Below are 13347 nucleotides of genomic sequence, written 5' to 3' on the forward strand. Positions count from 1 at the left end.
TCAATCAATTAACCCTTAATTCAAGCAGCATCCTGATATTATTATGAGGTTTTTGGTTCCAATTTCGCCACCTGAATACATCCTGGGCCCATCCCCGCTTCCAGGAGGGTTCCGGCGGCCATTTTTAAAGCTGGAAATCTTCCAGATCTGAAAAGTGCCATTGTTTCACCCCATATGTCCTAATTTTCATCTGTGAAAGTTTGAAAGGGCATGCTGCCAGAAACTGCAAACTATACCAAGGAGATGGACCAATAGTTTGAGTTAGTATAGCTCCAATATAATATGCTTTGGTGGTGGTGGTGGTTAGGGCTGCTTGCTTTTGCTAACCTTCATATGCCCTCAGGATGTATTAGGCCTTAAATATGTTGCCCCCACCCAGCCCCCAGCCAAAATCCCTTTCTAAGCAGTATCATTAGCTTCCCTCTTCCCCCACCTCTTAAATTAATAAATATAGGAACAACAACAACAAAAAAAAAATCTGGCATTTCTATTCTAAAAACAGAGTATCAGTATTTGCCCTCATAGGGTATTTGCCTTGCTCTCCTGGTGTGTTCTATTTACTATCTCTTATCCATTTCTGCAGATGAAAAAATAGTGGCATAGATATCATCAGATCTCAGACTATAATGGTTGTCCTGCCACTAATATTTTTTTTCTTTTGGGGGGTTAAAATAACATCTCTAGCCCTGAATACCACTAACACAAATAGCTGGACTATTCCATTTCCTTTACAGTATTGATGGGAAGTGAATGTAGCTGAGATCTAATCAGACTAAAGATGGAGAGCTACATTTTCCCATATCAATTATCTAGTTTCCCTTTACAGGTTCTGTAGGCTCTATGGCCACTAATCTCAATTAGGTTTAAGCTAATTGGTCACGTTCTCTATGTGAGCGATACAATTATGTAGCGATCCACAGTTCACCCGAAACTGTGTCTGTACATCCATTTCTAGCCTGCTCTGTCAGCTGGTTAAGCAGACATGCTATAAAATAAATAATTTGTACCACAAAGTGTATTGATGGATACTTACTTGGATGCCGTTAAAAGGAGATTAGATGAAATTGTGGAAGATGGGACAGTGTGATGTAGTGGTTTCAGCACTGGACTCTGGAGACTAAGGATCAAATCCTTGTTTGGCCATGGAAACCCACTGGATGACCTTGGGCAGGTCACACTATCTCAGACTGAGAGGAAGGCAAAGATAAATCCCTTCTGAAAATATCTTACTAAGATGAACATGTGATAGGGTCACCATAAATCAGAAATCTCTTGAGAGCACATGACAACAAAACTAGCAATGGCTACCACCAGTCATGGTGGTTATATATTACTTCCAGTGTACTGAAGGCCTAATGCCTATGAATACCATTGCAGAGGAATATGAGCCAGAGAGAACTACCATTCTGTTTGGTGAGTCCCATAGGCATCTAAATGGCTGTTGTGGGAGACAGGATGCTTAACAACCAAGCCTTTTTGTTTGAGTTCTTAAAGCCCCATATGTTACTTTACTAGAAAATAATCATAGGTAAGGAAAGAAAGATCATTCTATCTTTCTGGCCTGGGAGCTATCCTGCTGGATGACCAGCTATTTGTTCTCAATCAGAATGGGTCTTATACAGCAGGACTGGAATTCTCCACAGATGATATGAGGCCACCGCTATCAATTTATCATAACTCAGACTACTACAATGTGCCACGGCAATAAAATAAGACATATTAGAAATATGTTCTGAGGCAATAATTCAAGTATACAATCTCACCCAGAAGCTACGCACAGAATGGCAAAATATTTAACAGGTACATATGCGGTCTATGAAAAGGGAATTTGTTTTCTTTCTTCGTCTTCATCTTCTTTTTTTAAAAGCTGACTTTTTAAACAAGTAAAAACTATGCAATGTATTAGTACTATAAAGAAAGAGAGCAAGAAAGGAGAGATGAGAAAGGAAAGGAAAGAATACCATGCCAGTAGGTATCAAACTGCCAACCAGTGTGGTGTAATGGTTTGAGCACTAGACTTGGACCTGGGACCCTGGTGTTCAATTCTCTGCCAGTCCACTGGATGACCTCTGGGCAAGTGAAAGTCTCTCAGCTTTAAAAGAAGACAATGGCAAACCTTGTCTGAATAAATCTTACTGGGAAAACCCTAGGGGAATCCTTCAGGTCAAAGCTGACCTGAAGACTCATAACAACAGGATGGTATCAAACACAGACTGTGACAATAACCACTCTATCATTCTCTTCTTAGATATTGGAATATGTTCAGTGTACTGTAATATTGTTGGGTGGACTGAATTCTGTTCCTGCAGTTCATCCTGGTTCAAGGCTGAAGAGGTTGTTCCAGGGGGGCTGGGAAAGGCTTCAGTTTGCAAACTTAACAGACCTGCTTTTAACTAATTGCAGCAGTCATGAACATAGAAAGAAGACCCTCTTCCTGTAAAGGGCAATTTGACCATTCAAGCTAAAGACCTATGAGCTATCATGGTTACAAGGACATTTGGTTTATGCTAATTTCTTGCTTTCTTAAATATAGAAAGGTCATTGGAGCGATTTGTTATCCAGAGCATCAATATGCTATTCTGTAATTATACATGCCAAGTTCTATATCAGAGAGATTTTTTAAAAAATTACAAGGAGTTATTATTACCCTTCATTTATCCTTGTAATAGAAATTACTGAACCTGTATGAGCTTTCCAGTTAATCATGTTTTCCTCTCTCTTCTCTTGCTTTGTCTTTGTAATTTGTGCTGTTTTGGTGCAATCATTTGTGTGTGTTTTACTGTTAACACAAGTTATACCCTCCCTTACAGATAAAAACTGGGGCATAATTGGGGCATATATGGCCAAGCAACATCAGAGTGTGGTAATAAGGTTATTAATTAGGATGAATTCACAGTTAGGAGAAGTTTGAAAACCTTTGTATTTTGGTTTGAAAACCTTCCTAAATTTCGATTTCTTTTTTCTTTTTTAAAAACACAAGTGGAAGTGAACTTCCAGCCAATTTGCTTCTAGGTTTTTTTTTGGTGGGTTTTGGAGGACTTGTGTGTTCTGTGCTGGCTCCTGGGAATTGAAAATTGGCTCCTAGACTTCCAGAGGTTTTCCATTCCTGCTTTAATGCTGAGCAGCTCTACCCTGACCCTTTGTAAATTTCAGACCTGGAAAGAACCCTTTGTTGAACCCCAAAACAGTTCTTGGCCAGGAATTTTTCTACTTTTCAAAAAATCTTCAGTTCCAAAAACAACCTAAAAATGTTTTAGTCTCATCCAGTGATACAACGAATCTCAAAAATAATGAGACTCCCCCCTCCCCTCACAGGATAATATGCATATCTTGTGTCATAATAAAATGTGTTAGTCTTTAAGATTCAGTACTGCAACAGATTAACACAGTTACCCTTCTGGAATGTATCTTTTAATTATATCACTTTGCCAGAAACAAATATTCTAAACCAAATGACTGGGGTTCTTGCTCACTTAGGTGGATTAAGCCTCAAGATTCAGTGGAATAAATTACACTGGCTCAGATTTTTGTGAGTCAGATACACATTTGGGATGTGCATTGATTCCAAAGAAACCCAAAGATCAAGCCAGTTTGGACCAGTTCTGATGCCTCCCCAGTTAAAATGGGCTTCTTTCAAAATTGCCATGAGCCCACAGTGGACCCTGCGTGAAGCCTCAGGTAGGATTTCAGATTCAAACAGGTGAAATGGGGAAGGAGAAATAGTGTCTTTAAAAATAAAGTCTGTGAAAGTGCCCAGGGAAGGATGGGATGGAGACAAGGAGTGGGGTTTTATGACTGATCAGTTTACCCACTTGCCATGTTTACTGCCTTATTCTTTCTGTGTTTACTATGCTTGTCCACAACCACATACAGACTCTATTCTCTTCCTTTCCTTTGAATGCCCAGTTAGGCAATGAAATCACTTGGGGAAAGAGTGTACAAAGGAAGATTAATTATAATAGAACCCTTGCAGTGAGAATGGAATACTTGTGTGGCACTGCAGGATGCCGATATGAAAGAAGACTTATCAGAGGTTTTTCAAGACTGACTTTTTTTCTTTCTAAGGTTTCCTTTTAAGATCAGAGTCAATGCGGCTTCAAAGAAAGATCTCAAACATATCAGAGCTTTCAGCTCTCTATACGACTCATCATAGATGATTTTGTATTTATCAGTTCAAACACTCTCATACCAGACAATGCTAATACTAGGAAAATAATGAGGGGGCACACATTTGATATTTTCACACAAATTGTAAGCCTCAGAAAAGGTGGGATCATGTTACTTAAATGTATATGTAGGCAGCCATCTTGGCCCCCACATGGATTCAGTCCAACATAAATACTGTATACTGAGCTTAAAAAGCTGAGATTTACACATGTGAAGCATCATTTCAGTCCAGTTAATAGCAATGGAAATAGGTGCCTCCCTATTCCTATCACTGTCACTTGGCTAATCCAATGTGACTTTGCTTTGGATTAGTATTTTTTTATGTTCTCTTAGACCAATCACAAAGTTCTCCTGAGTTTATCAAACTGCATGAAGCAAAAAGTGCCACTGGGGAGAGGATTTGGATTCCACTCTATCTATGGCTGCATTCACATTGGAGTCAAACCAATCTGGTTTGACACCACTTTAACAGCCATGGCTCAATGCTATGGAGTTCTGGGAATTTTAGTTTGTTGTTGCACCAATGCAGCCTATGTAAGAGTCCTTACATAGTCCTTTCTGATCCAAGATATGCAGTTAATGTTTTGCATTTGGTCTCCATTGTTGAATACAGGCCTGTGTATTTCCAATACTATACATTTCAACTGTCCATCTAACATTTTTCTGACCTCTAGATCTAGGATGATGTATTGATGAGTAATACTATTTGACAAATTCTCCATTATAATACTTTAACTGGAATTGGAACTTTCATACTACCTCTATACTTCTAGCAGGCAATAATAGTTAACTCATTCTGTGCAAATACTTGCACAGAGAAAAATCTTAACAATAAAACTCTTTCTATTAGTATAACACCAGTGTTTCATGCAAAAACATTAGTCAGAATTCTGTTCTGGAGTAGCCAGTTGGATAAAGTATATTAATACTGACATTGAGAGAATTCAGCCATTTTTGTTAGTTCACTTATTAAACTATACTGGCTACACTCTTAGGCACTCCAATTATTGGCCTAAGAGTGTAGACAGTATAATACTATCTGGAAACTGGCTGAAGATCTGTATCTGGCATGGACTGGGCTTCAGTCTTTTCCAGATGGATAGAATTATAACTGTCAGATTGCCAGGAATTTTACTTTGATTTTGGTATGACTCATAGAGAAATACCTGGTTTAGGTCTGTCCACCACAGACTTATGCATGGGGATTTTATCCACTGGATGTTCTATCTCTTAGTGAGAAAGAGGCTACAGTATTGCTTTCATAAATATAGGATATTGACTATTAAGGCTGAGTCTCATTCCCATCCAGATTATTGTCCTACTGTTGTTGTTTTTTAAGGCATTTCATATCCACCTTTTGAGGGTTGGGTTTCATTATTTAAGAAATTTATAAGCACAGCGCTTCATTTTCACTGACATGCATGAATGTGAGACTTTCTGCCCTTTGAGAGAGAAAGGTCAATAGGCATTCTCCACTTAAGCATCCTTGTCCCTGCAAGTCTGATGACTCCGAGATTCTTTTACATGGTCGGCTTTGTTGTAATTATTTTGATATAAGAGAGGCATTAATTACTCCTTCTTTCTAGAAGAGCTAGCAAATGTTATACACTCTATGGTTGCAATAAGACAAGAAAGCAGATATTGTAGGCTGCTTTGAGTCCGGACTGGCAGAAAAGTGGGAGACAAATCAAATCAATAAATAAATTGTCAATCATTCATTTTATTGATCTCATTATTTTAACCTCAAATGGCAGAATTTGCCTGTCATTGCATATTTTTTTATTTTTGTTGCCTTGTTGACTGTACTATGATGCAATAATAAAATGTTGGCTTTTATTGTATCACAATAAATGCAAAGTCTAAAGTATCTGCTAAAATAATATTACAAGAGGTTTATGTGTTTTGGCCCCACTTCAGATGCAGAATAAGATGAATGTGATAAGAGCCATAGATAGAATAGCAGTATGTCCACAGAGTGGGCTTGATTCAGCTTTGATCCTGATATCCTGAGGCTGTTCATAGGTAAATATCAATTGAATAGAAGTTTACCAAAAGAAAGGAATTACAGTAGAAAAACAAAGGAAAAATATCTCCATGTAAACTGTAGGATACAGTGTATCTGTAATGAAGACTCAGTTGTACAATACCATCCAAAATCCACAAATCAGTGATACTTTTACTAGGCCAACCAAAATGCATAATAGACATATTGCAAGCTTTTGAAGCTCCATGGGCTTCTTCATCATGCAAAGATGTTAAAAAATAATACAGTACAAAGAAAGAAAGGTGATGTTAGTCATAGGACTCCATTTTCTCAAGATATTGTGGTTGTTGTCCTCAGTTCAGATGGAATGGAAGGGTATTCAAGCAGGCAGGCAGGCAGGCAGGCCTCTCTTCCTTCTGGCCATGTGGGTACTGGGATATTCTTAAAGTCCAGGAAATAAACCACTGGATATGTTTTCCGGAAGACTCAGTTGTTTTCAGTGTTGTTCCTTCTGTGCTGTGTGTGTGTGTGTGTGTGTGTGTGTGTTCAGATCACCTCAGCCAGAATTCACAGACTCCTCATCAAAGCAAGAATTCCCAGGATACTTTGGTATAAAACATTACCGTTAAATGGTTATAATACTGTAATATAAATGGATAGTGTCATTTTGACCCATGGGAACTTTGACAGAACAGAAATAAATGGATTTCTTTGCTGACAATGTGTGTTTGCTGCTTTCTTCTGCGATATTGATCGTCACATTGTCTGCCTGTTCAGAAAAGAAAGTTTTGTTGGTTGATGAGACTCAAAACAGGTTCCTGTGGCAAGAGATCAAGTATGCACATGTTTTAAAAAATCATCACAACATACAGAGATAAGGGGGAAATGTCAGGCTACTTCTGTTTCATTGCATGCACAAAACTGCATTTTTTAATCTACTGATTAATCAAATTATCTTTACTTATCCTGCCTTCTCACATACTTATGCTCATATGCTTTTCTGTGCCATATGGTACATGATACACAGGCAGGATATTAAACTTCTTCAGAGCTCTGATGAATATGCAGAAACAGGTATTTTTTTGCATATTGCCAAAATGCAATCTCCCAGACAGTATACAGAAGCTTTATATTTCAGAGGTCACACACCAGTATGTAGTGCATCATTCTGCTTGCAGCTACTTCCTGTCAGGAGCTGATAACGCAAACATTGATTTTATTTCCTCAGTAACAATTTACTTACAGAAGGATGCTAATTTTTGCAGAAGGCATCTTCTTTGAGTTTTGCTGGTAGGAAAGTGCTGATGAGCTGTTCGTACTGTTGCTTGTATGCATTTTGACTGAGTGGTAGGTGCATTTCTAATTCTGATAAATACAGATTATTTTTAGCTCCAATCTTTGCACCGGGGGGGGGGGGCATCTAAAATTGGTCCATATTCAATGTAGTTTCATATCATCTTGAATGTGTATAATCAACACCAAATTTAATTAATAGGCACATTGTAGTCTCTCTGTGTATAGGAACTGATTTTTCTTTTTAAGTATCACATAAACCAGCGTCATCTCAGGAACTGCGAGTGTGCAGCATGGAATATATGAAACAATAATAAAGACTGAAGGGCATTCAAGTATACATTAAATACCACTGAAGTCCAATTCAGTAGTAGATGATCCATGGAGAAGACAAAAAAAAATGTTAAGCACCTAGTAAAAATGTATAAAATGGCCCTGCCTACTTGATCATGACATATACATTGGTCATGCCATCCAGGGTGTGTGTATTCTGTGTCTTCCTGATGGCCTCCATTTCCATGGATGGCAACTATGGTCAACTGGGCTCCGTTCCCCATGGAGGAGTTGCCTACCTGTGTATATAAGACCTCATTCAGATTGGTACTGAATATGCATCACTTGGGGAGGGCATGCCTGGCATGTACATTGCCTTTAGGGGTGGACATGTACTTTATTGTATTTGTAGCCAACACTAGTACAAGGTTTGAGCAATGACTAATTCCCATTCATCTGGATGACAGGCTATGTGCTGCTCATGAGCCACAACTTCTACAATACTCTGAACAGTGTGGGCCAACACATTTTGCTGTTTCAGGGAAAGGACTAACAGGCACTCACCCTTCCCATTTCTTATATGAAAGCCAAAATGGGCGCTAGCAGGTGATGCTTTCTTCAAAATCAAGGTTGGAACAACATCCTCCATTTTATTTGAAGATAATGTGCTAGTTTAGGGAGAAAAGGGAAAGTTGCATGGTACACCACTCTCTTCTCTAACACAGGGAACCCTGGTGGTGTAGTGATTAAATGCTGGTACGGCAGCCCCAGTGTTGTGATCTGCAGGGCTCCAGCCTTCCATCTTTCGTAGGTCGGTAAAATGAGTACCCAGCTTGTTGGGGGCAATTGGCTTACAGATTGTAAACCACTTTGAGAGTGCGGAGTTCACTATGAAGTGGTATAGAAATGTAAATGCTATTGCTAAAATGCTATTGCTGTGGCCTCCCATTATTTGTTGCACGAGATGACTATCCTCATGCTGGGACCAGCCCTTGCTCTGGACATTAGCCAGGACCACCCTCATTGTTCTTAGGAAGCTGCTAGGACCCACCATTTAAATTTCCTACTATGTCCCAAGAGGCATTTGATCAGGGATATTGTGGGAAATTTAAATGACAGCCTGACTGACCTCCCCCCCCCAGTACTGCTTGGAGTATTGCTACTGTGCATTTGAAGAGATAGCTCAGAGCTGAAGTGGCTGTGTGACACTTGTTGAAACCCATATAACACATTTTAAAGCATTTTCAAATGCTATTGCTCAACTGAAAGGTGAAAGCAGAGATGGCAAGAACTCAAATGAAGCAATTACATGGTGACCCAGAGAAAGAGTGTGTGAGAGAGAAAGAGAAAGAGGGAATCTGACAAAGTACTGTTCTGATAATAATTAAACACTAGTTAAAGGTCACTGATGTGCAATGAAGGGATTATGGGGAGCCATTAGAGCAAAATAAAATGATATGGTCCCACCCTACTCTATTTTATCAAGCTTTAAGCTGCTGTAATCCTCTGAGGTCTTCATTTGCAGCACATGAAACCAGGTCATGTGAAAAAGAGAGAGAGAGAGAGAGAGAGAGAGAGAGAGAGATGAAAGGACTGAACTCTTTACTGTCCACTCATGGTGAACAAATCGAAATATGGTGACCTTGTTACCTTATCGATCCTGTGATGCAGGAGGCCAAAACAAGTTTAAGAGGTTTAATGTGCTCAGAATAACATTTACCCAGCTTCCTAGCTAATCAATGGGAATGAGGCAGTTCTCACCCAATTCCTCTGAAAAGTAACGGAGGAATCATATACTAACATTTTAACTAGTATTTGGAGAGCTTACATAGCAGTTTTTCAAGTTGTAATTTTTCTTTAAAACATAACACTTTCCTAAAACTTTTTACCTAACCCATAACCCCAGAGTTAGCCCCCCACACTTGTGGCCTTGACTTTTGTGGATTTGGTTAGTTGTGGCTTTGATTAATATGGTCTCTAAGAATCTCTAGGTTCTCCACCACAACTCTTCTGGAAACTGACCATAGAGTTGTGCTGAAGGACTTAGGGATTACTAGAGAAAGCACTTCGCTAGGCATGTGTAGGTCCTAGAGCATGATCCTATGGTCAGCCTCTGCTCTGGCAGAGGTTGATGACAGAGTTGTATTGGAGGACCTAGAGATTCCTAGAAAAGTTTTCTCTTAAGTTAAAAAGATAGTTTTTTAAAAAAATTGTGATTGTTTTACTTTCATGTATATGTTAAATCTGACATGGTGATGACAGTGGCTCAAGGCTAAGTCACAAAGGACTACAAAAGTTAATGGGAAATAATTTATTTGATTTTTGTGACAGTTACTCATCCTGTATCTGAAGGAGGGATAGGTAAAAAGCAGCGGGGCCCAACCTTTGGTCCTCCAGCTGTTTTGCATTTCAGCTAGCTTTGCCAACAGTCAGGAATTCTGGGAACTAAAGTCCAAAACATCTGGAAGACGAAAGGATGGGAACCACTGGGTTAAATGAAGCAACCAACTGATCACAAATACATCTTTTGTTCCTTCCCTTCCATGTTATGGCCCTCTTTGTTTGATTTTGTTTCTCTTACTTCTCCCATAACCACAAAGGCAATGCTTAATCATGTATTTATTGAATTTATACTTTGCCTTTCTCCCAAAGAAAGACACTGAAGCCCTGAGGCTGAGGACTTTTTCACACCAGGCTTGAAAAGTAGAATTACAGCACGATTACAGCATGGTGTAGTGGTTTGATAATTGGACTATGGCTCTGGAGATCAGGCTTTGATTTCCTGCTCGGCCATGGAAACCCATTGCATGACTCTGAGTGAGTTACACACTCTCAGCCCCAGAAAACTCTGTGATAGGTTCTCTGTGAGGTTGCCAAGTTGGCAATCAACAACAACACAACAACAATAATCTGTGTGTGGCCATACCTTATCACTTGACACTGTGTCTCTCCAGTAGCTGGTTTGTAGTCCATCTGCTGCTGGAGTGCTCCTTTTTATTGATGGGCAAAACTTATCAATGCTTTTTCACTACTGAGAGTGTTATACCTTCATCCCAAGCACTTCCGATATGCAAGCAGTCACATGGTGTGAGTGGGTGTGATTCTGCTCCTCTCCCCCTCTCTTCTCTCCCTTTTGCTGTTCCCAAGCAGACTGTTTTTCTTTTCTTTCTTTCCAATTTATTTTCATTAACCTAAAGGACTACCATGATCATGCAATTAAGCTAAAAAATGAACAATAACCACAACAACAGACTGAAAGATATGCTGGGAAGGGTTGGGGAGGGAGGTGGGATTATGAAACAGCATCCAACCTGGTATGTTTGAATTTGCTAGATTAATGAGACTGTGGTGTTTTATGAGCCTAGTGTGATATATGTAAAAGGTGAAAGTGCAATCATATTATAGTACAGACTGTATTCCATGATTTTAAAAGAAAGGGCTGGAGAGAATGCTGCTTCAGCACTAGGCAGCAGGAGTTTGGAAGATTTAACCCAAAAAAGGAGAATTCCCAAACTCTGAAGGTGGAATAATAGAATTTTAATAAGATTACAATACTATCACCCTTTTTATTCAACCCTGTATGCACAAAATATTATATACAGAGTAGGCTTAGAGGCATGAAAAGTGAACATTAGAGAAAGAAACATTAATAACCTAAGATATACAGATGACACAATGCTGCTAGCAGAAACCAACAAAGACCTTGAGCAATTATGCATGAAGCTCAAGGAGGAAAGCACCAAGGTATGCTTAATGCTGGACATTAACAAACAAAAACAGTGACCATGGAAGACCTACAGGAATGCATCCTAGATAATGAGAAAAATGAAATAATACAAGAGTTCCTATACCTTGCATCAAATATTGATCAGAACAAAGAATGCATTCAAGAAATCAGAGGAAGATGAGGACTGTGAAGGGCAGTTATGAAAGAACTGGACAAGGTCTTAAAGTGTAAAGATATAACTGAACACCAAAGTAAGGATAATCCAAGCCACTATATTCTCCATTATCATGAGTATTGGACAGTGAAGAATGATGATAGAAGGAAAATCAACTCATTTGAGATGTGGTGCTGGAGAACAGTGCTTGATATGGGGGACAGCCGAGAAGATACGGTGGACAGCCAAGCAAATTGGTTCTAGAAATTTCCCTGGAAGCCAGGATGAAAAAAATGAGACTAGTACTTCAGCCACATCATGAGAAGGCAATGATGCTAGAAAGGTAGAAGGCAATAGAAAGAGATGACTAGACACAATTAGGGAGGCCATAGGCCTGAGCCTGCAGGACCTGAGCAGTGCAGTTGAGGACAGGAGATGTCTCATCCACAGGGTTACCATGAGTTCAAGTCGACCTGAGGGCAGTTAACCACAACAAACAATCCTGAAACCAGCCATCTGGCAGTAAGTTCCCTTGGAGTTGATGAGACATCCTTCTGAGCAGAGATTGATAGGAATGTAAAGTAAATGTACTAAATCACAAAAACAAAACAAAAAACAAACAAGTTCCCTAACATACTGGACCCCAAATCATATAACCATGCTTTTTGCAGGTTTAATTAGAAACAGCTATCTTACATCAGCTTTCAGAACACATTATCTTGTCACATGAACACAGTGCCTGTCAGTGCAGGAGGAAAGTTATCACTACATAAACTACCATCATAAATGATTGTGTGGAAAGCTGCAGGCCAAGGTTCTTCCTTTTGCTTTTTGATACAGACATGGCTGGATTTTCATCCATGTATTACAGCTCTGGTCACAGATCAGTACTGATTGCTGTACTGTGAATCTTGAATTATTGAACAGCTTAGATAGTTCAAATGAAAGAGTGATTACATTTCTGTAATCACTGTAGTTTAATTAGTTTGGTGGGGGAGTACTCTTCCAGTGAAATGAATAAAATTAGGGCATGCCGCTATTGAACAAAAAAACATTTCACATGCAAGCTTGGATTACATTATCACACTAAAACCAAAGTAGGATATGACATTTAATTTTGGCAGTAGCATGAAAAAAAATTAAGGTTGCAATACCAGACATGCTTGCAAAGCTGCAGGGTGAATTTTGAAACAAATTGCTGATGGAGATGTTTGAAATGTGTAATGGTCCCAGTTTGGATTGGGACTATATATACCCGTGGTGGTGAACCTATGGCATGTGTGCCAAAGATGGCATGCAAAACCATTTTTCATGGCATGTGGGGCGAAAGAGGAGGAACAGGCACATGCCTGTTCCTTCTCCTTCCTGGCTGTCCTGGGCCTTCAGCTGGCCTCCGGAGAGGTAGCTGAAGGCCTGGGAGGGTGTGGGGAGGAGGAGGAGGAGGAGGAGGAGGAGGAGGAGGAGGAGGAGGAGGAGGAACAGGCACATGCCTGTTCTTCCATCATCCTGGGCCTACAGCTGCTTCTGGAGAGGCAGCTGAAGGCCAGGGAGACCGTGGTAAAGAACTCCCACCCTGGAAGTCCTGCTCCCAGGGTGAAGAAGTCTTGTCCCCAGAGGGTGAAAGTCCCACCCTGGAAGTCCTGTTCTCCCTGGAAGTCCTGCCCCTGGCACCAGTTAACACCTGGTACTGGAAGACCTTTTCGTTTGGGCACTTGGTCCCTAAAAGGTTTGCCATCACTGATGTATACC

This window comes from Sceloporus undulatus, chromosome 3, assembly GCF_019175285.1.
Source record: "Sceloporus undulatus isolate JIND9_A2432 ecotype Alabama chromosome 3, SceUnd_v1.1, whole genome shotgun sequence".
Classification (NCBI taxonomy): Eukaryota; Metazoa; Chordata; class Lepidosauria; order Squamata; family Phrynosomatidae; genus Sceloporus; species Sceloporus undulatus.